Source organism: Andrographis paniculata, unplaced genomic scaffold, assembly GCF_009805555.1.
Source record: "Andrographis paniculata isolate CXL003 unplaced genomic scaffold, ASM980555v1 Contig54END, whole genome shotgun sequence".
Taxonomy (NCBI): Eukaryota; Viridiplantae; Streptophyta; class Magnoliopsida; order Lamiales; family Acanthaceae; genus Andrographis; species Andrographis paniculata.
The window spans coordinates 1,881,067-1,905,839 of record NW_026137589.1 but is presented as its reverse complement, the minus strand read 5'-3'; the positions used below and the strand labels follow the sequence as shown (position 1 = coordinate 1,905,839).

The 24,773-nt window shown below is 41.2% G+C and overlaps 1 protein-coding gene and 1 long non-coding RNA gene across 2 annotated transcripts in view; both read right to left on the bottom strand.

Annotated features, from left to right (window-relative positions):
* The window catches only part of LOC127255404 (uncharacterized), a 75,834-nt gene that overhangs the window by 12,459 nt on the left and 38,602 nt on the right, over positions 1 to 24,773 (bottom strand). The window lies entirely within an intron of this gene.
* On the bottom strand, positions 1,404 to 23,774 carry LOC127255409 (uncharacterized). Its single transcript, XR_007839624.1, has 3 exons — positions 23,760 to 23,774; positions 23,378 to 23,666; positions 1,404 to 1,418 (listed from the first exon to the last, which is right to left on the bottom strand). It is a non-coding gene; the product is annotated as an uncharacterized LOC127255409 (long non-coding RNA).

Genomic DNA, 24,773 nt, shown 5'->3' with positions numbered 1-24,773 from the left:
AACGAGGAAGATTTGAGCCCTTACAATTCAGTGCAATCAAAGCAAGTGCCCTGGGAGTTATGGCCAGCAACTGCTTCAACAGAATAATTACCAGTAACCGCCTAACTGCCCAGCGGTTGGAACCGCTCAGCAACTGATTGCAACCGTCCCGTTTCACCTACTATAAATAGGGTAAGATATCTTTATGTAAAAAAGAATCGATACTTCGATTTTAAATACTCTTAGCAGTTACTTTTCGCAAGCAAGTCGTCTTACTGCTCCGAGAGCTCTAACCCTGTAAGGGAGTTCTCCACAGGAATGCCAAGGGAGTAGGGGTTTCCCTCCTCCCTTGGCCAAGTCTTTACACTACTTTCGTTTACAGCCTTGTAGCTCTAGTCTTTTACTGCTTTCGTAGTAGATAATGAAATATCATTCGATTCTTCACCCCCATTTCTTCCACAATTTTTTACACACTTAAATAAAGTTTGAATTTAGAGAGTTTTATTTCACTGGTTTAGAGCTAGAGAAGAATTGATTATTTGAGCCTTGTTATGCGCCAAAAGCGGTCTCAAGGTAGTTCAATGTAGTTAAGTACGCGGGAGCCTTGTCGACCTGTTTAACTGCTGTTCTGAATTCAATTTTGATTAAAAAGAGGTAACAGAAGGGTAAAGCCACTAATGAGGCAAATTTTGGGAAAATTAACGGGGCATAGGCGGTGGTCTATTAGGTCGCAGAGATTTCTAGTGCGGGAAAATCTCTGAAATTTTTTGCAATATTGAATCGTTTGTGGATGGAATCCCCCAAGAAGAGTTATTTGATAAGGTAAAAGAATTCTTCTGCTTATATATTATATATGAAGAACTGAAAAACCTTATGGAAACCCTAATATTCTTTCTTATAATGTCTTGAATCTGGGTGTCATTGAAGTCTTGTTGTAAATCCCTTAAGGTCAAAAATTCCAGTGTTATGAATTCTTTATATTCAGTTTATATAATTACATTACTTCCTTCTCACCGCTTTCGTAAAATACATATATTTCCGATAACACACTTGCATCGCTCGCTCATTGCCTACAGGGAAATCTATCCATTTAGTAACGCACAGTTCAGACCCAACATCTCTCCTCCACTCTCTGTCGCCCATATATATATAAATACATATACATATAATGTGCCGCTCGCTCATGTCCCGTTCACTCGGTAACCGCCATTCATCCACGTCCTGTTCATCTCGTCCCCGCTTCTGCTTATGTCCCGTTCATCTGGTCACCGCTGGCACTTCATCTTCCGCCCTCGCTTCGCTCGCTTCCGCTCACTTTATTTTTACCACTTTATTTACTGTTTTCTTTAGCCTATCTTTTGGATCCCTTCCTGCTGTTTTCGTCGCTTCTTCAAGATTTTCACCGTTGAAATTCATGACTTAAAATCCTTGTGTTCGACCTGGAAACTCACCAGTAAAAAGAGTATAAATAATTGTGATAACTACTCAGGGTCTACAACCACAAAAATTACTATATCTGATCGTTTTCTATAAACTTCCACTCATTGATTTTCGAATATGAATTCCCTGTGAATTGTGTAAACACACACACATTTTTTTTAGTTATCATAATTTGGCGCCGTTGCCGGGGATTTTAAACTCATGAAAAGTATTTTGGTTGAGGATCTTTTGAAGCGCCATAAATTACTTTTAAATTCTTTGTAATAGTAATTTTTGCATTTTTACTAATTTAGCTAACTTTTTCTTTGATGTGGCTATCATTATGTAGGGGTTCGAAGCGTTTTTAGCGTCCCACAAGTCCTACTCCTTCCGCTCGATCACAGAGACGTCTGTTCAGAGAGCAAATGCGAGAACAACTTATGGCAAACCAAGAAAATGCCACCGCTTCCTTCTACTGTCGTCCCAGCTTTCCAAACTGCCGCTGGGACATCTTCCGACTCTACTACATCTGCATCTTCGTAGGAGTTGCCGCTCCACATCCCTACTGTGGTCCCCACTGTCGTTCCCCATGCGCTCACGCCGACTGAGGAGCGACTAATGAGAGCCCTAAGTAGCATTCAACAGGGAATGGCGGGGCTGCAAGCGCACCTCGCTCAGGTGGAGAAAGCTCAAGCTGCGCAGCGGGCGTTTATCGCTTCCTAAGCGGCTCAAGCTGCCAACACCGCTGTGATACCCGCTACCATCACTCCCCCACCACCTACTGCTGAGCCTTACCAGAGGGCTGAGGGACACAGGGCTGCTGATCGCCCGCTTGCTGAAGTCCCTATGGACGTTCACTACCAGTCCCTTATGAATCATACATTAATTACAAGTTCTGCACCCAGAGGCTCTCGCCATTATGAGGTGAAACCAGCGCTCGTCAGCCTGGCGAGCCAGAGCCAATTCCATGGGCTGCTCAACGAAAGCCCTTATGAACATCTACAGAACTTTAACAGGATCGCTGCCACCTCTAAATCTCACGGCATCACGGAGGACGCTAAACTAATACTGTTTCCATTCTCTTTATCTGGAGAAGTCAGGAAATGGTTTGATAACCTTTATCCCATTCCTGGTTCTTTTAAGGAAGCATCTCAGGCCTTCGTGAGTAAATACCATCCTGTATCGAAGACCATTCGCCAAAGGAATGAAATACTCACTTTCAAGATGGCGAGTGATGAAACGCTTCCCAAAGCCTGGAGCCAATTCAAACAATTGCTCCGCAACCGCCCTCATCATGAAATTCCGGACTTCATGGAGCTGCAAATTTTCTACTCAGGAATCACTCCTGAACTAAGGATGTCTTTGGATGCAGCGGTAGGAAGCTAGCTGATGGGGCGCTGTGCCTTAGAAGCAAGGGCTTTAATAGAGAAGATGGTGGCCAATTAGTCAAGTTGGCCAGAGTCCAACAGGCCCGAGCCATCGAGGGGTCTATACTAGGTTCCTGCTTCCGTTCCTCACGAAGCAAGCTGTCTAAGCTCATGAAGCAAGACTTGCGTAATAAAGGAAAACAGGCGTTGCACGAGGCCGTGGAATGTGAGGCAAGAGCTTTTGAAGACCAACAAAGTCCGCAGGTTGCTGAGTGCTCGACTGAAGAGGCTCAGAACCCAGCGGAGGTCTACTATATGGCTGGCAGAAATGCCCCTCAATTCCAGCAGTTTCAAAAGGGACAGGCTCAAGGCCCCGCTGGACCGCATCCTCAGCAACAATTTCAGAGGCCACAACAGTTCGCTGCGCAACAATATCATCAAGGGGGATATTATCCATATCAACAGCAATACTTTCAAGCCCCTCACTTTCCGCAGCAGGCACCTGCATTTGCTCAACCTCCCACAGCGGCCCAAGCACCGCTGAGTCTGGAGGAGCTCTGGAGGAACACAACGAGCAAATTAGGAGTTCCAAAGAAATACTTCTGCCTCGATCAAAATGCTGAAAATACAAGTTGGGCAGATAGTTGAAGCTATGAAGCTAAAGCAGAAAGGAACGTTGCCTAGGACAGTCGAGACTATCCCGAACCAAGCAAAGGCCATCAAAACAAGGGGAGGGAAGCGGACACAATCACCACCGCTGCCAGACAGAGGTATTAATCATTCTCCTACCCTATTGTTGCTAACGTGACTGTGCAGGATAAACTTATACAGATTCCAACCGAGGAGGAAGGCCCATCCCAACCTCGAGCGATACCAGCCGCTCGGGTGCCTGAACCGAAGGAAAAGGGTCCCGCTCAGCCTTTGGCTCGAGCCCCCTTTCCCACACGACTTTGGAAGAAGGACAACTCCAAGGAATTTGAGAAGTTTGTGCACACTTTTCGTAGTCTTCAAATTACTATACCGTTTGCTAATGCTTTGTCACATATGCCACATTACGCTAAGTTTATCAAAGATATAATCAACCGAAAGCGGGCATTCCCTGACGAAGCGGCAGTGGTGCAGCTGGAGAGTGTGTGCAGCGCCGTATTTAAGGAGGACCTCCCAAAGAAACTAAGTGATCCTGGGAGTTTCATTATTATTTGTACTATAGGAAATTTAGAGCCGATTAGGGCATTATGTGATCTAGGTGCAAATATCAATCTTATGCCCTTCTCGCTTTATGAATTAGAAGCATGCAGAACTGTAATTCAGCTTGCCGATAAATCAATAAGATTACCTAAAGGAATCATTCGTGATGTACTCATGCAAGTATACAAATTTATTTTCCCTGCAGATTTCATTATAATGGAAATGACCAAGGATCGCGAAATTCCAATAATTTTAGGGAGACATTTCCTTGCCACCGCTCAAGCTACGATAAATGTCGCCGAAGGCGAAATCTCATTAAGGTTCGGTGGAGATAAAGTCACATTTTCCATGAACTTAGCATTGCGTCAACCTCAGGAAGTAAATTGTGATTTTATCAATGAGTTAAATGAAATAACAACTTTTGAGAGCTTTATTACACTTGAAAGTCTGGAAGGAATTTCAGATAACGGGTCGCTGGAGCTGGAAGCTGCAGAGGATTCAGCAGAGGCAAGCGATGACACGCCAGCGCTCACTGAATCCATTGAACGAGCGACGAGGGAACCAGCCAGCGACACCAACACAAAGGATGAGCTGAAGAAATTACTTGAACACCTCAAATACATATTCCTTGGCCCGGAAGAGTGTTACTCGCTGATAATCTCCGTCTCACTGTTGCCGGACCAAGAGGCTCAGCTCGTCTCACTTCTCAAAAGAAGAAAAGCGGCGTTCGCATGGAAGATCACATATATTAAAGGAATCAGCCCAGCGGTGTGCATGCACCATATAAGGCTGGACGCTGACGCTAAGCCATGCAGACAGCCTCAGCGGCGACTAAATGAAAATATGCAAGAGGTAGTAAAGAATGAGGTGATCAAGCTGTTCGATGCAGGAGTCATATACCCTATCAGTGGCAGCCAGTGGGTCAGCCCAATCCAAGTGGTTCCCAAGAAAGGAGGCTTTGTCGAACAAACAAGCGACGAGGGGAAGGTCTTCATGACAAGACCTGTCACTGGATGGAGGGTCTGCATCGACTACAGAAGATTGAATTCCGCCACGAAGAAGGATCATTTCCCGTTTCCCTTCCTTGATCAATGCCTTGAGAAGCTCGCAGGTCACGAATACTATTGTTTCCTCGATGGCTACTCAGGCTATCATCAAATTCCCATAAAACCGGAGGACTGTGAGAAGACTACATTTACTTGTCCATATAGGACCTTCGCTTACAGAAGGATGCCGTTCGGGCTTTGCAACGCTCCGGCTACCTTCCAGCGATGTATGTACCATATCTTCAGCGATCTCTTGGACTTTTGTATAGAAGTATTCATGGATGACTTCTCGGTATATGGCAAGACATTTTCCAGATGCCTAAACAATCAGGAAAAAGTACTTCTCCGCTGCATTGAGATTGATCTCGTGCTGAACTGGGAAAAGTGTCATCTCATGGTAAATGAAGGAATTGTCTTAGGCCATAAGATCTCATCTGCCGGTATTGAGGTAGATAGATCAAAAGTTAGTGTAATCGAAAAGATGCCAGCGCCCTTGAATGAGAAAGGAGTGCGAAGTTTCCTTGGACACGCGGGGTTCTACCGTTGTTTCATCAAGGGCTTCAGTCAAATCACGCAACCACTTACATCACTGTTGTGCAAGGATTCTCAATTTCACTGGTCAAGCGAGTGTGAGGAGGCTTTCCGAGTATTGAAGGAGAAGTTGACCTCCGCTCCTATAATTTCAGCACCAGTGTGGAGTGAGCCATTCGAGTTGATGACGGATGCAAGCGACTATGCCGTCGGCGCTGTACTAGGATAAAGGGTAGAAACCAAGTTGAATGTCATCTATTATGCAAGTAAATCACTGGATTCCGCTCAAAAGAATTACACTACAACCGAGAAGGAGCTGCTAGCTATTGTCTTCGCTTTCGAGAAATTTAGACAATATCTTATCGGAAGGAAGACCATTGTTCACACTGACCATGCAACTATTAAGTATTTGATGGAGAAGAATGAGACAAAGGCCTGCTTGATCAGATGGGTTCTGTTGCTCCAAGAATTTGACATAGAGATCAGGGATAAGAAGGGGAAAGAGAATCATGTGGCAGATCACCTCAGTAAGTTAAGGCAAGAAGAGGACATATCTCCAGGAATCAACAAACAATTCCCAAATGAGAAGCTATTCCTGATGCAAGCGAATGAGCTATGGTTTGCGGATCTGGCCAATTTTCTAACTACAGGACAGTTCCAAGCACATACTATACAAAGGAAAAAGAAGAGATTGCTCAGTTTGGCAAAGGACTATTTTTGGGATGAACCGTTTTTGTTCAACATCGGCGCAGATGGGATAATCCGTCGCTGTGTAGCGGAATCTGAGATCCCACTGATCTTGAATGAATGTCATGGGTCCCATGTAGGAGGGCATTTCGCTGGCCTGCGCACAGTGGCCAAAGTTTTGCAGTCAGGCTTCTTTAGGCCTACCCTACAGAAAGATGCTGATGCCTTTGCCAAATCTTGTGACAAGTGTCAAAGATTGGGATCTATCTCGAAGAGAGATGAGATGCCCCAAACTGGAGTCTTGTTTGTGGACATATTTGATGTATGGGGGATAGACTTTATGGGTCCCTTTCCGCCTTCGAATGGGAAATTATACATTCTGGTGGCGGTGAATTACGTGAGCAAGTGGGTTGAAGTGCAAGCGCTCATCACTAATGATGCTCGATCTGTGATCCGCTTTCTAAAATATACCATTTTCCCAAGGTTTGGGGTCCCCAGAATGATAATAAGCGATGAAGGCACCCATTTTGTAAATAAGGCGCTGCAATCTTGCCTTCAACAATATAGTGTCCGCCAGCATCTAACTACCCCCTATCATCCACAAGCGAGCGGTCAGGTGGAAGTTTCAAATAAAGAAATCAAACACATCCTCCAGACCACAGTAAATAAAAGTCTCAAGAATTGGGCAGAGAAATTGGATGATGCGCTGTGGGCATATAGAACAGCCTTCAAAACTCCAATTGGAATGTCCCCTTATCGGCTTGTATATGGAAAAGCTTGCCACCTACCTCTGGAACTCGAGCATCGCGCGTATTGGGCCATCAAGTATCTCAACTTTGATCTTCTCCCAGCATAGGAGAAGCGCGCCAAAAGATTGCTCGATCTGACTGAGTTCCGTTATCTTGCATATGAAAGTGCTAAACTTTACAAGGGAATTTCAAGAAGTTGAGGAATAAGGAATTCACTGTGGGATCCAAGGTTCTTCTATTCGACACTAGGCTCCACTTATTCCCAGGGAAATTGAAGTCACGGTGGACTGGGCCGTATATCGTCAGGCAAGTGCTGCCAAGTGGAGCCATAAGGATCAATAATTTGGAAACCCCAGGAGAAATAAACTTCTTCCTGGTAAATGGAGCAAGACTGAAACCGTATATCGAAGGGCCTGTATTGCAGCAGGCCAGTGCAGATATTAATCTGATGGAGGTTCAGAAGCTCGTTCTATGATAGAATTTCGTGAAAAAGTTCCAGAAGCCTAATCTTATATCCACCAATTTTACAGCTTTCTTTTATCGCTTTCGTAGTTAGAATTTACTGCTTTTATATTTAAAATTTACAAGTTTTCTTTATCGTTTTCATAGATAAATTTTATAATTCTTACCGCTTTTATAGTATAGGTTTACAGTTTTGTTATCGCTTTCATTAGAGCAGGATTATCGCTTTATAGGAGCAGTTTAATGTTAGCATTTTAACTTCTAACCTGAGCCTGACCCAAGCCATCCATCGCTTCGCTTGTCTTACCCTGATATTCACTGGGGGAGCAGTATCGCTCACCCAGTACCGCTTCCGTCACCGCTTGAGTGTCATTCTTAGATAAATAGAAGTATTGCTTTACTCGCTCACCCGCCCTGAAAACCCTCCCTTATACCTTTATAAGTAATTACAGTGGACTAGGCAGCGCTCCGCTTGCCCTCCAGACGAGCGATAGAAAATTCTATAAATACCCCAGTCACCAGTCATTTTCCACTTTTGCCCTACAGTAACTTCCTCCAGACGCTTTAGTAACCGCCACTCTCCAAGCTAAATTTTTTTCAAAATCTCGACATTTCATCCAGTAATAGCTTCATCTAAGGTAAGCTCTAGGTTAACCTTACTACATAAACTCGATTTTACGGTTGATTTTCCCTGATTTAACGTTCAGAAACACAGAATCCCAAATTATTTTCACGATAACTGTCTATTCTTCATTTTTGCGAAAATGTTTATATGTTTGATTTCCGTGAATCTAGGTCTATTATCTATTAGATTTCGATACAATAACTGATGTCCTTGCTTCCTATGGTTCAATTTTGCAATAATTTGTATGTTTTGTACTATTATGTGATTTTCTCCCTTTTTCACAACGTAACACTCACAATAGTGTTCCGTTTCGTTGTGAGGGGGAGGATCTAGGGTTAAAATCACTAAAATTGTGAAAATGATTGTCTGTACATGAATGTTGTTAGCATTTTAAAGCAGTAAGGTAGGATTCATAAATTTTGTATATTAAACGATAACTGTGGAAACCCTAGGTTCAGGACAGGCTTAACAAAATAGATCTAGTCAAGCGAGAAACGTTGAAGAAGGAGTTTGAAAAGGTTGAGGAGAGAAAAGAAAAGAGAGTCCAAAGGATTAAATCCACGGACGAACGACAGGTGGTGACAACAACCTCAGGGCAAAATTTGTAGAGCCAGCATCGCCTGAGGCATACTACAGGAGGAGAAGAGTGTTGGAGCTTACAGAGGACTGGGAGAAGCTCAGGCAGCTGAAGTCACTCCCCTTCAGAAAATTCATTCCAAAGTTCCCGGAGGACTACCTCAGATTCGAAATACACTGAAGAAACAGAGCAAGGTATCCGGTGAGCGACTGGTGGTTGGACTACGAGGAGCTGAAGGAGTACCAGTTGAAAAAGCTGAAAGACAAACTTGCCCGCCAGGAGGCACCGCTGAGGAGGATGAAGGCATTCAGAAGCGAAACCTCCAAAAAGAATGCCGCCGATGCTGTAAAAGATGTGTTGAGGTCCAAGCAGTTTGACAAACTTCATTTTTCCAACATTGATGCAGCAGCGGCCTATGAGCGGATGAAGGCGATGGGGATCCGAGAGGATTTGACCCCAAAAAGATCACAGGCCCGCTCTCTGACTGGCTGGAGGAGCGAGGCCTGTTATGGTTGATCAGAAACCCCAGTGAGCCAGTGGATGTATCGCTGGTGAGGGAGTTTTACGTTAATCTGAACCAGGCTGAGAGTCTAAAACATGTCTACATTCGGGGAAGATGGGTAGACTGCTCAGCCAGGAAGATTAACCGACTCCTGGTTGGGAACACCACTACCCCATCCAGGAGATGAGGGATAAGTTGAAGGCAACGGAGGTCTGCAGCTCGCTTGAGTTGCAGACGCTTTACAGGACCTTCGCCACCACCCCTGTATACGAGAAGAGGAACTTAAAGTTCGGGTCGGTGGACGAAGAAAAAAAGGAAGTGGTCGCTGAGCAGAATAATGATCACCGCACATACCACTGACATCCGTCCTGACTACCTCCTTGCCCTTCGCTCAATTCTGGAGGAGAATGCTGATGTGGATTTGGGCGCAATCATAGGCATAGATATCTGGGATCGAAGAAGCGGAGACAGATCACTTGGTCATAGGACCCTGATCACATAACTATGCCGGCGCGCGGGCGTCGACTTGCCCACTCCAGCCCCAGAGCTCCAAATGAAGCCCTTGCTTCCGGCGGCCTTCCACAAAAACTGGCTGGAGTCCAAGGGGTTTACTCTTATCCCCAAGCAGAAAAAGAGGAAAGCACAAGCGGCAGCGCTCCCTCCACCAAAAAGGAAGATGAAGTTTGTGGGGGGGGGGGGAAATAATCAGAGAGGATGTGACACCTCAGGCCGAGCCCGATTCTGAGAAGAAAGTCTCCAATGAAGCTCCCAGCGATGAGGAAGAGGAAGCCCTCCGCTTCGCTCGGAAGATAGAGGAGGATTTTTTCGGGGCTGAAGCGGTCAGGAACGATAAGGAAGGAAAAGCGCCACGAGCTGCCGTTGGCGAAAAGAGGTCAAAGAAACAAGAAGACCCTGCTCCGCCGCCTGTCAAAAAGCCGAGGGTCAAAGAAGCTCTGCGAAAAAATCCAACAACCCTTCGGCGGGCGACGAGGCAGGAGAAAGGGAAGGGGAAAGCGGTGGATGTAGAGGCAAGCGAAGACACGATCCCTGTCCAGACTACGGAAGGGTATCGTCATCAGAGAACCCACCGCTCAACCCGAGAGACCTTCGCCAGTAAGGCCTGCGACGGTGGAGGTGTCACAAAAATTGTCGAGTCCGCTTGGCGATGAACCTGTTCCCTTCGATCAGCAGGGGGCAGGTGAGCCAACTGCTGTTAGAACAGGCGAGGAAGCCGCACCCGTTAACCAGCCGAGAGCGGTAGAGCCTACTGCTGCTGGAACAGAGGAGGAGCGGGAGACTGTGCTTACCGAAGGAACCATCGGCGGGATCGATGTCACAGTGGAGTTATACAAAGAATACCCCGCCGAGGTCCTCGCTGCCACAACCGCTGAAGCTGCCAACGAAGCCAAGGAGGTGGAGGCAGTAATTTCAAACCTTCCTATCCTACAAGTGTCCCATGCAACCCAAAAACACCTACCATGATGGGACACCTGTAAAGACTCTGACTCCTTCCTCAAGTCAAATCAGACAAAACACTAATAGAGGAGGAGGAGGATGAGCAGGATAGGAAGCTGCAGGAAAAGCAAGCTCAGCTGCTCGCCAAAGTACAACAGATCGAACGATTGCGGCAGCTCGAGCGACAGAAGAAGAGGAAAATGAAGATGCTGGCCAAGCTGCTCAAATACTGGAAACCGCTGACTCAACTCCAGCTGCGATTTAGGAGATATATGGAGAGAGAATGCAGAGCAGCTAGAGTACGAGGCAACGAGGCAGCTAGTATTCCTCAGGGACGTCACGCCTGAACCAACACCTGATTCCCTTCGGGAGGAAGCGCTAGTGGAGATCAGCTCGGCTGAGTCCAAGCGACAGTCACCAGCAGCGGCGGGGGCTGGACCATCAGCCCCCCGCTCATCTCTGGAAAACATTGAAAGAAGACTTGAGGAACTCCACTCAACCATTCTCACCCAATACATGATGACTCGACAATAATTGACACATACGCTAGGAGTCTGGGTGATGAACTGACCACTGGAAAGAAAGCAACTGCCGCACTAGAAGCACGCGTAGAAGCACTGGAGACTCAAGCTGCAAGCATGGGTACGACGCTGCAGGAGATTATGAAAGCACTCACAGCTCTCACCCAACAAAAGGCCATTCTTATGGAACAATAGCTTGACACAACCAGGAGTCTCCAACGAATGGAAGGCCTAGTGCGGCAGATATCCAGAAACCTTCCTCAGGGGCGAGGACCTCCGAGCGAGAAAAGGAAATGAAAAGAGGTCCTCCCCCATGTACACATTTTGAGAATGGCAAGGGCTGTACATAACATTGATCAACGACACAACACTTTTTGGTAACAAGTGACAAATTTTCTTTATTGTATGCCTAACATAGCCTGAAGTATGTGTTCTTATGTGAAATGCCTGTATCCTGCTGAGTTAACTCTGTGATATGTTTTAGAGTAGAGTTAGATGACTTAAGCACATCAGACCAAGTAATTGTCCTTCGAACTTCACAATAACTTGAACATTAGCGTTAAACTAAGTAACATCGAATAATACTTGTGAAGATTAGTGCCCCCTTCGTTTCAACTTTCCCATACTCAGTAGGGCAAGCGAACCTATGTTTATTTTTTCGACTTGTTCATAAGAAATAGCTCGAAAAGAGAAGTCCTTAAATATGGTTTAAGATACAATGCAAGCGAAGCAGGGAGGACCTATCATTACAAAGGAACTGAAAAGGCCTAGGCGTGTGAGAATCAAATAAGATCTTGAGCAGACACAATGTTTGTTTGAAACTCTCGATCCAAAAAAAAAAAAAAACTCCGCACGCTTCGGCTGAAGGTTTCCTAAATCAAAAAAATATTCCCTGCTAAGCAAACAAAGTTGACGATACCTGGATAACTCCAATCTTGTTAAATCAAATGACAAGCAGAATACTTATGGCTTCTTTGTTCCAATTTTGAGATTCACTTTATTCATAATCATGGCACTAGTTGTTAACACTTCTGTGAACAGTATAACCTCTTGATCTTTTAATGCAGTTTGTTCGAGGACGAACAAAGGTTTAGTGTGAAGAGGTTTGATAACTCCAAATAGGAGCATATTCTTAGCTTGACAAAACTGTGTATTACTTGAATTTCTGTATAAGAACCATCACGATGACTCATTAATGGCATATATTATTGATCTATATCGCTTGGCATGATCCAGAATTCGTTGTTGAGATTATTAACAATTTTTGCCTTTTTAAGCGGTAGTCTGGTGCCAGAAAAGCTAAGGCAGACGCCACAAGCGACAGCCACCCCCGCCGCAAACGCCCAAAATACTTCCTGAAAAATACTAAGGCATGAGAGGCAAGCGGCAGCCTTCGCCGCCCGCAAGCGACAACCTCTCCCGCTTGCAAGCAACAGCCCAGACGCCCACCGCTGCAGAATATCACCAGATTCCAACTAAGTGTTCCAACTGCAGCGGTACAGCCATTTCATTTCTAACAAGCACAAGCTAGCCTAGCTGCGCTGATGCCCTCTAGCTCTTCGGCAAACGAGGAAGATTTGAGCCCTTACAGTTCAATGCAATCAAAGCAAGCGCCCTGGGAGTTACTGCCAGCAACTGCTTCAACAGAATAATTACCAATAACCGCCTAACTGCCCAGCAGTTGGAACCGCCCAGCAACTGATTGCAACCGTCCCATTTCACCTACTATAAATAGGGCCAGATATCTTTATCTAAAAAAGAATCGATACTTCGATTTTAAATACTCTTAGCAGTTACTTTTCGCAAGCAAGTCGTCTTCCTGTCTCCGAGAGCTCCAACCCTGTAAGGGAGTTCTCCACAAGAATGGCCAAGAGAGTAGGGGTTTCCCTCCTCATTTGGCCAAGTCTTTACAGCTTTCTTAGATTAGATTACCGCTTTCGTTTATAGCCTTGTAGCTCTATTCTTTTACTGCTTTCGTAGTAGATAATGAAATGTCATTCGATTCTTCACCCTCATTTCTTCCACAATTTTTTACACACTTGTATAAAGTTTGAATTTAGAGAGTTTTATTTCACTGGTTTAGAGCTAGAGAAGAATTGATTATTTGAGCCTTGTTATGCACCAAAAGCGGTCTCAAGGTAGTTCAATGTAGTTAAGTACGCGGGAGCTTTGTCGACCTGCTTAACTGCTGTTCTGAATTCAATTTTAATTAAAAAGAGGTAACAGATGGGTAAAGCCACTAATGAGGCAGATTTGGGAAAATTAACGGGGCATAGGCGGTGGTCTATTAGGTCGCAGAGATTTCTAGTGACAGTAGGGTTTCTTTCTTATAATGTCTTGAATCTGGGTGTCATTGAAGTCTTGTTGTAAATCTCTTAAGGTCAAAATTGCAGTGTTATGAATTCTTTATATTCAGTTTATATAATTACATTACTTCCTTCTCACCGCTTTCGTAAAATACATATATTTCCGATAACACACTTGCATCGCTCGCTCATTGCCTCCAGGGAAATCTATCCATTTAGTAACACACAATTCATACACAACATCTCTCCTCTACTCTCTGTTGCCCATATATATATAAATACATATACATATAATATGCCGCTCACTCATGTCCCGTTCACTCGGTAACCGCCATTCATCCATGTCCCGTTCATCTGGTCACCGCTGGCACTTAATCTTCCGCCCTCGCTTCGCTCGCTTTCGCTCACTTCACTTTTACCGCTTTACTTACTGATTTCTTTAGCCTATCTTTTGAATCCGGTGTAAGCGGATCCCTTCCTGCTGTTTTCGCCGCTTCTTCAAGATTTTCACCGTTGAAATTCATGACTTAAAATCCTTGTATTCGACTTGGAAACTCACCAATAAAAATAGTATAAATAATTGCGATAACTACTCAGGGTCTACAACCACAAAAATTACTATATCTGATCGTTTTCTATAAACTTCCACTCACTGATTTTCGAACATAAATTCCCTGTGAATTGTGTAAACACACACACATTTTTTTTAGTTATCAGCTACTCGGGCTACCATCAAATTCCCATCAAGCCGACGGACTGTAAGGAAACTTATTTTGCTTGTCCATATGGCACTTTTGCTTACTGGAGGATGCCATTCGGGCTCTGCAGCGCCACAACTACTTTTCAGCGATGCATATGGACTTGTAAGAAGACTACTTTTACTTATCCATATGGTACTTTTGCTTACAAGAGGATGCCGTTCGGACTTTGCAATGCCCCAACCACTTTTTAGCTATCTTCTGGACTCATGCATAGAAGTGTTTATGGATGATTTCTCAGTTTATGGCAAGACTTTTTCCAGATGCATGAACAAGCTAGACAAAATACTGCCCCGCTACATTAAGACCGATCTCCTACTGAATTGGGAGAAGTGCCATTTAATGGTGAATGCAAGAATCGTTGTTGGCCATAAGATCTTGTTCGCCGGAATTGAAATGGACATATCCAAAGTTAGTGTAATCGAGAAGATGACAGCGCCTAAGAATGAGAAAACTGTGCGAAGTTTCCTTGGCCATGCTGGTTTCTACAGAAGGTTTATCAAGAAGTTTAGTAAAATCACTCAACTGCTGACCCCGTTGCTATGCAAGGATGCGGGATTTGAATGGACGGTTCAATGTGATGAGGCATTCCAAATTTTGAAGGAAAAGCTCACCATTAATCCCATTATTTCAGCACCAGTGTGGAACGAGCCATTCGAGTTGAAGACGGATGTAAGTGATTATGCTATCGGTGTTGTCCTGGGTCAAAAGATAGAGTCCAAGTTGAATGTCATATATTATGCCAGTAGGACGCTGAACTCTACTTAAAAGAATCTCTATCACTGAGAAAGAACTGTTAATCATTATCTTCGCTTTCGAGAAGTTTAGACAGTATCTAATCGGGAGCATGTTATGATTAACTCTCTCACACGCAAATAAGAAAGTAGAACACAAAGGATTACATGGTTCGGCCGATACGAAATATTGACCTACGTCCACGGGGGCAACCAAAAAGCTTTTCTTATTACTTCCATATGAGGCGGCACACTTTATAAGTACAAGAGTTAAGTATTTATAGACTAGGTTTAGGGTTAATAACAATTGGGCCCAAACTTCTAAGCCCATTAGGTTTAATTACCCTAAAGAAGCCTACACTTAACAATCTCCCACTTAGAGGCTTCGAAACATCTGCGTTCCACTATACTGCCGTAAAATCCTTAGTTTCACTTGATTGCCCCGGTCTTCTCATCATTTCTCATAAAGACCAGCTTGTCCAGCGTCACAGTCTTTGTGAAACATATTTGCTGGATTCATACCGCCTGAGATGTTTTTCAACTTGATCGTTCCTTCACTTATCAATTCTCTGATAAAGTGATACCTCATCCTAATAAGCTTCATTTTTTCATGTTAGACCGGATTCTTGACAAGTTTAACTGCACTCTTATTGTCACAGTATAGTGAATAATATGTCTTGTCTTTTATCCAAACTCTAAGAGAAAGTTCTTTAGCCAAATTACCTCTTTGCTAGCCTCAGCAACTGCTATATACTCAGCTTCTGCAGTTCCTCCCACTGTGAAGATGTACCTTGTAGTGCTCTTAAGCGTCTCTTTGCATCTAGCCAAATCAGCATTAGAATACCCTCTGAGAATCATATTTTTGCCTTTGAAACATAACTTCATCTTGGAAGTACCCTTCAAATACCTTAGTATCCATTTGACGTCTTCCCAATGATCTCTCCCCGGATTTGACATGTAGCGACTAACAACCCCGACTGCATGAGCAATGTCTGGTCTCGTGCACACTCTCGCATACATGAGGCTACCAACTGCAGATGCATAAGGGACTTTAGTTATATCTACCTTTTCTTTGTATGTTCTTGGAGACTGATCTTTGGTAAGGTTGAAGTGGCTTCCCAAATGCGGGTTTTTCTGCTTAATCTTCTCACTATTCATGTTGAACTTCTCTAACAATTTCCCGATATACTTCTTATGAGATAGTGTCAGAGTGTTATCCTTGTTTCTGATTATACTCATCCCAAGCATTTGTTTGGCTGGACCTAAGTTTTTCATCTCGAATGCCTCATAAAACACTTGCTAGGCAATTCGGGGATGAAAAAAATGTCTGAAAACTACCGAAGAAATCCAAAATGAGATGCGAGAGTTCTTAAGGAAAAAATCAATAGAAAGCAACCCAGTCATGTGGAGTTAAATGATGACAATGCTGGCGACGACATTGGTTGTGATATGAACATGCAAGAAACAAAGCAAAAGAGTATCACACAAATCTGTTTCTTATCCTAGTTCGGGAACATTGAGCAAGAGGAAGCGTTCGCAATCTGTTTTAAATTCTTCACCAATGTCGTCACAAAGTGGAAAGAAAGTAAGTCAGTTGCCTCGATGCTGAGGAAAACCCTGGAAGAAGTTATCAAGGAAAGGCACAACAAAGACAGTAGTGGCACACAAAGAACTTAGGAAGCGTATACGAGAAGCAAGTAGGAGATGGAAAGATTTTATGAACACATTGCCGATTTTTTTATGAAAATGGCATACCATTTAATGTGGCAAAATCTCGAAGTTTTGAGATAATGATTAAGTCGGCGGGGCAGATAGAACTTGGTATAAAAGTTCCAAGTTATCATGAATTACAGGTTCTTTTTTGGAGAAGATAGTGAAAAAGACACAAATATTGAAGGAAAAACATGTTATTGCTTGGAAGCAATATAGTTATTCTCTTATGGCTGGTGGATGGATGGATAAAAGAGGGTGACATTTGATTAATTTCTTTGTCAATAGCCCTGAAGGTACATTTTTTTAAGGAGTTGATTGATGCATCGAGTCAAACTCAAGGTGCATCATTATTGGCGGATTTACTTCAGACAAATATTGAAGAAATTGGCAAAGAATACATTGTTAAGGCAGTAACCGACAATTGTGCTAATTTCAAGACAACAAGTAAATAATTAGAGCAGCATATACCTACTTTATATTGGACCACTTATGCAGCCCATTGCCTTGATCTTATATTGGAAGACATCGGGAAATTGTCTATTTCAGGCAAAGATTGATAATGCAAAACGAGTTACTACCTATATTTACAAACATGTAAGACTTCTTAATGTGATAAGGGGGAACATAGACGGCAGAGACCTTGTGAGACTTGGGTCTACACGGTTTGCTACTTCATTTTTTACTTTGCAGAGCTTATATAAGCATAAGGATGCTTTGAGGAGCTTGTTCTTGAGTTAAGATTGGACTACTACAAAATTGTCAAATACAAATGCTGGGAGATTAGTAGCAATTACGGTATTGTCTTCTCCCATTTGGACTGGTATGGAGTATTGTATAAAAGCATCGCATCCACTTCTAATTGTTTTGAGAATCATTGACAGGGAATGAGAAGCCAGCGATGCCGGAGTTTGTTGTAGTGATGAATGAAGCTAAAAGGAAAATTAAAGAAGATTTTAAGAAAAAAAACAAATTTGTTGAAAGAAGTTATGCATATTATCGATAGCCGATGGGAGAATCAAATGGAAGTCGAGTTGTATGGGACTGTGTTTCTTAACCCTTCCATGTATTTTTTCTTAAGGTGAGTGATAATGCTCGTAAGGCACAAGCTATATTTAATGATGTTCTTGAAAAAATAATCACGGATGTTGATTTGCAAACAAAGATATATGATCAACAAGGTTATCACGACGCCCTTTTGTGGTGCGGCGCCTGTGGACCGCCATGGCGACAATATGACGATCACGGCGAACATGTATAAAACTTATATATCATATACTATATCTTATATAAAATTAATGTTTATAATGAATTTTATACTAACATATTAAGAAAATAAAAAAGAACTAACAAACAAAAATAAAAGTTAATATAAAATTAAAAATAAATAACTATAAAATAAAAATAATGTAATACACTAAATACTAATACTATAATAGTATTAGAAAAAATAAAAATAACCTTAAGCAGATAACAAGAAATAGTAGAAGAGAACGGTTGTACGCCATGGGATGAAGCGGTCATATGCACCGGACAACCGTGGCTAGAACAAGAGAGGGCAGAGAAGAGCGGGGAGGGAGAGAATGACAAGTTAGGTTCAATCGGGTTCAAAGTTTATTGATTGAGGTCGATGCGGTTTAGGAGCCTGGGTTGGGTTGGAGACTTACAGGCTCCTGGCTAGCCTACCCGGTGCCATGGCATCGCCGTGGCGTTGTTGAGGCATCGCCAGGCTGTCGCTAAGGCCGACCCAAGCGGCTTTGTTTGATATGGCGAGGCGAAGAGTCATGGCGCTCCGCAAAAAACGCCTAGATGCTATGGCGACGTCATGACAACAGTGGTGATCAAGTCGATGATTACAATAATATGCGGGAAAGTTTCAGAAAATAGTTGGCTATCAAGAAACAAAAGGCAAAACGCCCTCGAAAGTACCTAATCTATTTTATTGATTCATTTTTTTTTTCATCTTTCTTTAAAGTTTGAACTAAATATTTTTGTAATTTTTTTACCATTTTAGTTGATTGGTGGAATGCTTTTGGAGTCTTTCATTTCGAGCTCCAATCACTTGCATTCTGCATAATTAGTCTTTGTTATTCATCTTTCGGGTGTGAACGCAATTGAAGCTCAATCGAATTTTTAAGTACTTATATAAATATATTAATATTAATACTATCAAAGTCATATACTAATATATTATCATTTATTTTTTTAGATCCACATGAAAAAAAAGAAATATATTGAAGCATAAGAGATTGAACGATTTACTTTTTGTTCAATACAACCGGAAACTTGCAAATAGATTCCAAAAAAGGCGTGAGGAGAGAAAGAATTCAATCATTTGGTGTTGGGTGAATTTGAATGGAATAGTGAATGGGTTTTCGACACCAATCATTTAGTTCATTCGGGAGAGGATCTTACATGGAGTCATGTTGATGAAGCCATGCGTGCATCGGCCAATCTTAAAGCCGAAATACTCCTAGAAGTGGAAATATCGGCAACACATCGGGTTCATCAATACAATTATCTCTAGACGTCCCAAGAAAGCCTCAACTTCAGCGTTGATAGAGCAAGAACTAGATGATGATGTATCATTAGATAATGATATTAATGATAATCATTTAAATAATATTCCTAGTGGTATTTATGGACTTGATATCTTTGATTATTGAGATTTGAGATGATACAGTTTGATGGTTTTGAGATTTATGGATAGTATTTTATTTTGTTTGATGATTGGATTTATATTTTTTTTATATTATTATATTTCATGTTACGATTTAAAGTACATGGAACTTTGAAGATTAATAAATGATTGATAATGTAAGATTTTTTAAGATCTACAATATATAATATATATGTATATTTAATTTTATATATAGTGCGCCGCACTCGCCATGGCGGGCGCCATGTCGCCGTGGGGGTCCACAGGCGCCGCACCGCAAAAGGGCACCGTGACAACCTTGATGATGAGAAGCTGCAGCGGCTCCAAGATGGTTTTGGAAAGCTTGGATGTGGACTTTCAGATAACTAGAAATGAACTGCAAGCGGAAGTCCTTTCCCCAGTTACTTTTTGATTTTTGTGAAAGAATGGCGGACTTGTACAGAATTTTTTTATGATCAATGACACGACAGATTTTTGGTAACATGTTGAATTTATCAATATTGTATATTGTAATTTCAAGTATGTGTAGCTACTTTAAATTTTTAAATACATCGTTGAGTTAGACTACCAATATGTTTTTAAAGTAAAGTTAGATCACTTGCAACCTCTGAAATTAGTAATTTTTTCTTTTAACTTATTTAATAATGTGAATTTAAAGGTACCCGCTGATATGACTTGAAAAGGTTAGTGCCCCATTCGTTTCAATTATACCATACTCAATACGGAAAACGAACTTTTGTCTGTCAACTTAATTTATATGAGATGACGTTGAAGTAAGAAGTCCTTAAATATGGTTTGTGAAGCAATACAAGTGAAGTGAGGAGGATTTACTCTTAAAGGGACTAAAAAGGCCTATGGTTGCGATGAAAAAATAAGATCACAAGCAGACAGACACAATGTTTGAAAATCTGGGATCCATCGCGAAATATAATAAGTGATGCAAAAATAAAAAATAAAAAGTTTATATATTCCACGCCTTTCGGCTGAAAGTCACCTTATAAAAAGAATCTTCTCCAAGCAAGCAGAGTTAATTATAACTAGATAGCTTAAGGCATGTTAAATTAGATTGACAAGTTTGACTGCTTAAGGTCAATTGTTTATATTTGAGATTCACTTTACTCACAACTATGGCACTGATCTTATTCAATATTTGACTGCCTTGAACGGGTGAACTCTCTATTCATGTAATTGAGTTTGTTCGAGGACGAACAAAAGTTTAATGTGAGGAGGTTTGATAACTACAAATAATAGCATATTTACTACTTGATAAAACTGTGTATTTCCTAAATTTTTATGTAAAAACCATCACCATATTTGATTTATAGTATTGATCTATTTCGGTTGATATAATTCAAAGCTCGATTGTAAAGATTATTAATGTTTTAGCCTTTTTAAGCGATGTTCTAACTCAGAAAATGACCAACTATGAAAGACAAGGGAGGGTGAGCCCATTATGGCAAGCGATGCTCTTTTCGCTTGCGGCCGAGTCCGCCGCTAACAAGCGAGATCCAAGTTACCCAAAAATTTATCTAAGTGTTGATCTCCCAACGGTTAGCAATTCAGATACCGGTTAGCAACGATAGCAGCACTTGAGTTATGCTGATGCCCTCTAGCCAAGCCAGCCAAGCGAGGAAGATCCCTACAATGCTAGCCAAGGCAAGCAAGCAAGCTGGGAGTTATGGCAGTTCCAACCGATTAACTGCCTAACTGCCCAATGGTTGCAACAGTCTTCCAACTGCTCTTTCAAATGTTGTTTTACAACTATTAACTACTGCCAACTGCCAATCCATAAAATCTATAAATAGGGCCAGATTTCATTTGTTAAAAAAAATACTACATACAAGTGTTCTTATTGCTTTTACTATATTCAAATTCCGAGAGCTCCAATCCTGTGAGGGAGTTCTCTTAATTAGTGAAGGTAGTGGGAGTGGAGATTCTCTCCTCCCCTGACCGCCCAGATAGTGCTTTTTGTAGGTAGATTTACAGCTTTGTTACTATTTTTTCCTAAATTGTTTCCTAATGTAGATCGACTATTTTTCTCATAGTTATTAATTAAATATCATGATTTCTCCATCTATATCTTCATCCCTAAATTCAAGTTTATATTTGATTGTTTAATTCTGGAATCTTGACAAACTGTGGAAGTTCTTCGGAATAATTGATTATCTAAGCCTAATTTGGCGTCGTATTCATTAACAAATTTTAGGTGGTTCGTGGTAGTTAAGTATGTGGGAGCCTTGTCGACCTACTTAATTACTGTTCTGAATTCAATTTTGATTAAAAAAAAGTATCAGAAGGTTAAAGTCACTAATGAAACATATTTTAGAATGATTAATTGAACATAGGCTCTTGTTCTTAATTTGGGTGTTATTGAAGTCTTGTTGTAAATCCTTTAAGGTCAAGTACCAGCGAGTCAAGAATCTGATTTAAATGAACAATAATGATCACATACATTTCTTCTATCATTTCGTAGTATATAATTCAACTACATTATCCGCTCATTCCATCCATGAGAATCTAGCCATTAAGTAACATACAGATCACACACAAACATCTTTGTACATCTTCCCCGCTAATATATTACCGTTTGCCCTCTCATTATCACCATCAGTCGCCGCTCACCAACCACCCTATATATATATATATATATACACTCACCAGCCATCCATATTGCCCCGCTCACCAACGCTACCACTACACTCATTGCTCACAAATCATCACTCCGCTTACAATCACTGCCCACTCATTTTTACCGCTTTCTTTATATTTCTGTCTTTTACAGTTTTCAGCTCGCTCGCCAACGAGCCAATTTTCTGCTTTTCCGATCAGCCAGACTCGGTAAGTATTCCTTTTGATTTAAATTTCATGACTTAAAATTTCTATATTCGACTTGAAAACTCACCAGTATAAAGAGTATAAAATTAATTATAATACAACATTTTAGGGTCTACAACAACATCATTTTCATAAAATCTATATCTGATCATTTTGCCATATGCAAAGTTCCAACCCAATTTTAATCCATCTAAATCCTTAACATGCCCAAAACCAAGTTATCAATGATGTTATCCGAAGTTTGGTCGGATGACCCGCATCCGTCCTTGCTCAGACGATTACTTTGTTGAAAGTCACAACAGATTTTATCTAATAATCGAATCATGGTATATACAACAACTGAGTTAATTTAGTTGTATAATTCGAAATGCATGTGCAGAGAGAAAGTTGATTAGAAGCTAATTGTGTAGCTCATAGAATTAGAAAGAATTCTTCAAGAACTCATCTACACAAAGAGAACCAGAGGCCTTCTGCGAGCAAGACAGACTATAGATGCAGAAACAGAATTCGTGATCCGATTGAAGAACATATCACACAGACATAACAAAATTGTGAATGAGGCTTGAAGATTGGAATTGGAGTTGAATTGCTTTCCATTTTGGAGGTTCTCTGGTGATTCAAGAAACACTAGTTGAGGTCTGGTGAGTGTTCTTTGCGAAGAAACCTACGGCATATGAAGTTGGGATACTTGTATGTTTGTTGTCTTGATAGAGATCATTGGGAGATTGTGACTGGGATGTAATGAGGTGTATAATTTTTACCGAATTCTAGTGGATTGGAGTCTGAGTTGGAACTCCCAAACGTAGATCTTTATATGATCAAACAGGATACACAAACTTCCCTGTTTCTATGTCTACATTATTTGAACGTTCGGTGAATTACACTTCCAGAGCAAAACCGGAGCGTTAAATCAAACTCTAAATTTGCTCAAGTGTAAATCTGACATAGTTGAATTTTTCGGGAAAGCAATAAACATTTCAAACACTCTTAAACTAAAAGTTATTTCAAATGAATCCCTAATACCAAACAATGAATCTAATTCCTAAGCATTTCATACCCAAGATGATCATCCGAATTCATTCATTTAAAACCAAAGTGGCTCAATGAGTTGTGAAGACTTTCATAACCAGCAGTCTACTAAAAGACCGATATCAGAATTAAGTCATACGGCTACTTCCTCAGCTATGAAAATCACAATTCACATAATTTCCCCAATCACAAAATCGAAAATAATTTCCAAGGATAATGAATTAGATCGATAGATTACCACAGAAGCTTTTGATTCCAGACAATAGATATAATCCCTCATGCTCTTGGCCTCGCCTTCTTGCTTTTCAATCTCGGCGAGCTCTTGTTTAGCCATTTCGACTCTCCGTCCAGCTCATCCAACACCCCACGGTTCTCTTCGCTGTTCAGAAGCTCCTCCACTTTCTCGCCCAACATAAACGACAGAGCGTCCCTCAAACTGCCCCGTCGCCATTCCCTCGGCCGCCGTCTTTGCTGCATTTGACGGCCACGGGTTTGTGGAAGGCGATGGATTTGGTCAATTGGGGAGCCTGGTTAAAATAATCATAAATAAAATATCATATATAATATTTCAAATTATTATTTAATCCTACCGTTCATAAATTTTAACCGTTATCACTCACTCTCTCTCCCACACACACAAGACACGACCGCGACGCTGCCGCTCTCCCCCTCACCTCACCCCGACCGCACGCCACCGCTTCTTGCCGTCCTCAGCGCGCCCTAAATTATTCACTTTCTTTAACACAAACAAGAGAGCCGCCGCTCTCCCCCGCAGCCTCACACCGATCGCGCGCCACTGCTTACCAGTAAGTTTTTTTTATGAGAGAATTCTTTTCATATAAATTTCATTTCTTTATTAAAAATATACACATTTTCAACTATGATTATTTAATGTGTTTGTTTTTTATTAAACTGTAAAATATAACACAAAGAGTTGAACGAATCGAATCCATCAAATATTTGTATATTTTGTTTTAAAAAAATGACATTATGGTTGTCAAAGTCTCTGTTATAGACTTTCGTAGGTGTTTTTTTTTTTTTTTGAAAAATCTATTTTAATAAAATATAAATTCAAACAATGAAATTAATTTGTTTGTCTAATATTATTCACCTTTGGAATTATAATTTTGAAATTAATTTGTTTAGATTAAGTTTGTGTTGAATTATTTTTTGTTTTGTTTTTATTTATGAATTATGATTTTTATTTATTTTGATAAATTAAAAAAAAAATAAGATAATTGAGTTTGAATTGAGCTTCGAATGAGTTTCTTCGAGCCCAATTGAGTCAAACACTAATACCATATTTTGGATGTGTTTAGTACAGGGCAATTGACAGTAAAAAAATGAGAATATTTCCGTTTTTCTTTGCTTGAGTTAGAGAAATAAATCATTTTCGTGCATTGTTTATTGTTATTAATTCAAATGTTTTTTTCAATTTGAATTAACGAGAAATTTCCAGCCGTTTGTTGTTATGCTAATTCATTTTATGTTCATTTAGCGAAGTGTTTGTTCTTGTTCTTATCTTGGCAACTTACAATGATTTATATCTGAATTTGACATGTATAGTGTCATCTTAATTTCAATTTCAATATGAAGATGTCTTATTGCATATTGCCGTTCTTATGAATCCATTG